The 2,857-nt window shown below is 35.5% G+C and overlaps 2 non-coding genes across 2 annotated transcripts; one reads left to right on the top strand and one right to left on the bottom strand.

The window, feature by feature from the left end:
* Nucleotides 1-626: 626 nt before the first annotated feature.
* TRNAD-GUC lies at nucleotides 627-700 on the bottom strand. The gene has a single exon. It is a non-coding gene; the product is annotated as a tRNA-Asp (tRNA).
* Nucleotides 701-2,222: 1,522 nt separating this feature from the next.
* TRNAT-GGU lies at nucleotides 2,223-2,294 on the top strand. Its single transcript has one exon. It is a non-coding gene; the product is annotated as a tRNA-Thr (tRNA).
* The last annotated feature ends 563 nt before the right edge of the window (nucleotides 2,295-2,857 follow it).

Here is a 2,857-nt window from a genome sequence, read left to right as displayed (position 1 = left end):
ATTTCATAAAATTGACTATTTTATTTAGATTTATTTCGAGTTTATTCTTCTTTGGCAATACGCTTAAAAAAGATTATTCATTCCCTCTTCGGGAGGGGTTGGCGCCTTGCTTGATCTTTATTTTATTAAGAATATCATCCCCCCTCCCTTGGATTAGTACTAGAACGTATCCCTCAAAAGTTCGGCGTGAAATTTGAATGAGATAAATTCTTTCAAATTCAAACTAGTAATTTAAGTTAGCCAAACTAGAAACCAGAAAAGAAGATACTTTGAATCTTAATCTTAAAAGTATTCTATCAAAGTAACGATCTTAAATTCAGTTGTGTATACGCTCCCGGGAACGATATGGTACTCGATTCCATTCCATACACAGATGGGGGACAGTCAAAAAAACCAGACCCCCTACGGTAGCTCTTGGAATCCTGAATATGATGCTACCAATAATTGTAGCAATTCGCACATGTCTCTTTCTCATCAATCGGTACTGGTTGATGAGAAAGAGAAATGAAAAAGAAAAAAGAGCAAAGGAGAGCAGTAGGCATGAAATTCTACCATTTTATTTTGCCCCAGTTTAACAGAAACGGCGAGATATATTGATGTTTTTTTTTTATTGGATTTGGATCCGTCGGGACTGACGGGGCTCGAACCCGCAGCTTCCGCCTTGACAGGGCGGTGCTCTGACCAATTGAACTACAATCCCGGGGCGGTAAAATGTACCGAATACCTATTTTTATGATTTCATTCAAACAATTTCATTTATATTTAGATAAATATCGACGTGTTGGAACCGAGACGTGAGTGAGATATTGATATACACACGGATATACACTTTAGTGAGAGCGGCACGGATTCCTTTCGTTATTGCCAAATCAATTGATAATTCGTTTTTCAATGTCCCAATGAAAAAAAAAAAAAAAAAGAGTCTTTTTTTGCGTTACTTTATTCTTTTCATTAGACTTTATGCTTTCGATTTCATGATCCTGATATGAATCTAGATCATTATTAGCAAGATCAGAATTTATGGGAACAAATAAATGGAGCAAACAAAATAAATAAATAGCGGTAGGGATCTATCGGAGAATTGGACTCTTTTTATTCTTGAGTCTTTCGTATCTGGCATTTCTGGAAAACAAAGGGGGTTATATCATTTCCTGGTGGATCAGCGAATTATTGGGCCGAGCTGGATTTGAACCAGCGTAGACATATTGCCAACGAATTTACAGTCCGTCCCCATTAACCGCTCGGGCATCGACCCAGGAAGAATAAAGTCTAGGCTTATTTATAATCCACGATCAACTTCCTTTCGTAGTACCCTACCCCCAGGGGAAGTCGAATCCCCGCTGCCTCCTTGAAAGAGAGATGTCCTGAACCGCTAGACGATGGGGGCATATTTGCCCGACTGCCATCATACTTAGTATGAACAGTTTTTTGAAATTGTCAATATAATGGAATGGGATGACTAACTCTAAAGTAAAGGATCTTTCCACCTTTTCTGATCCCATACCAATAGCATTTTTTGATTCGTCCATCAATCGCTCATTCTAATCGCCATTCTAGTCTAAAATCGAAATCTATTATAGAAATTGCTATAAATAATAATAAAAATAAAAATAGGCAAAGTAGAGGACTCTTTTGGGAAGTGATTGATCCGACATAAAAGAAGATTTTTTCTTCATTTCTTCCACTTAACTTTCATTCATTTATCCACTCCTTGGTAAGATGAGATCGGACTATTCCTATATCGCCCTAAGCTGGGAAATTAACAAATGAGAAATCCGAAAATCTGGGAACGGGGATTAAGATTAACAAGTTATCAATTTTTTTTTTTTTTTTTTTTTCTCTAAAATTTGGGTTCGGGGAACAAACAGAATCTCTTTATCACATGTGAAATCTGGTGGATCTATGTCGAATTGGTAGGTCCATGTATCCATGTATCAATCAAATAAGTTTCGTTCCGTTCTGATGGGGTCAGATCAATTTAAGTCAATTCCATTAGGGTCGGTCTTGAAACACTTCATTTCATTGATATTTATCAAATCCAATATCAATAAACCCGGGTTAACCGATACTTATACTTATTACTTATTAAGTAAATCAAAATTATCGTTCCCCTAGGTGACACTCGCCGCTATGAGTCTACTGCATATAATTATAATATATATATAGATAGATATAGATCTATCTTATCCGCCTAGTGACGCCTTCAATAATTGAATCCAATTGCCCTTTTAACTCAGTGGTAGAGTAACGCCATGGTAAGGCGTAAGTCATCGGTTCAAATCCGATAAGGGGCTTTTTGGCCTTTTTCATAAATATAAATAAAGTAAAGTGGTAATATTCATATTGAAACGGGAATAAAAATTGTGTTGATTTGTAATAAAAAAAGTAACCAACTGGATAATAATGTAATTATAAACTTTCGAATTTAATGATAATACGTTATCCTTATAATGAGTTAGAATATAGTAATTAGAATAGTAATTCTACTTCTAAAAGAAAGTTGCTAAAAGAAAGTTGAACGCTTGTTTATTATAATGAGTAATGTGAAGTCGTCTCTTCGATCACCAAATATTTTTCTTTTCCATTATTCCAATCTAATCTATTGTAAAGATTCGAAATCAACAAAATAAAAAGTAAGTGGACCTAACCCATTGAATCATGACTATATCCACTATTCTGATATTCAAATTGCAAATTCGATAGCTATGAAATTCGAACAGTAGATTTTTTTTATTTGATATTTCTTTGGACTCCGCAAGAATCCGTCGATATTTCCGATTCAATCCGCTTTTTCCTAGGCGTTCCATACTAAGATAGTAAGAAAGGGTGATCGCCGTCTAGTCGTGGTCACATAGCC

This window comes from Citrus clementina, unplaced genomic scaffold (assembly GCF_000493195.1).
Source record: "Citrus clementina cultivar Clemenules unplaced genomic scaffold, Citrus_clementina_v1.0 scaffold_460, whole genome shotgun sequence".
In the NCBI taxonomy this organism is placed as follows: domain Eukaryota; kingdom Viridiplantae; phylum Streptophyta; class Magnoliopsida; order Sapindales; family Rutaceae; genus Citrus; species Citrus x clementina.
Note: the sequence above shows the minus strand (reverse complement) of the source record. Positions and strands in the feature narration are given on the sequence as shown.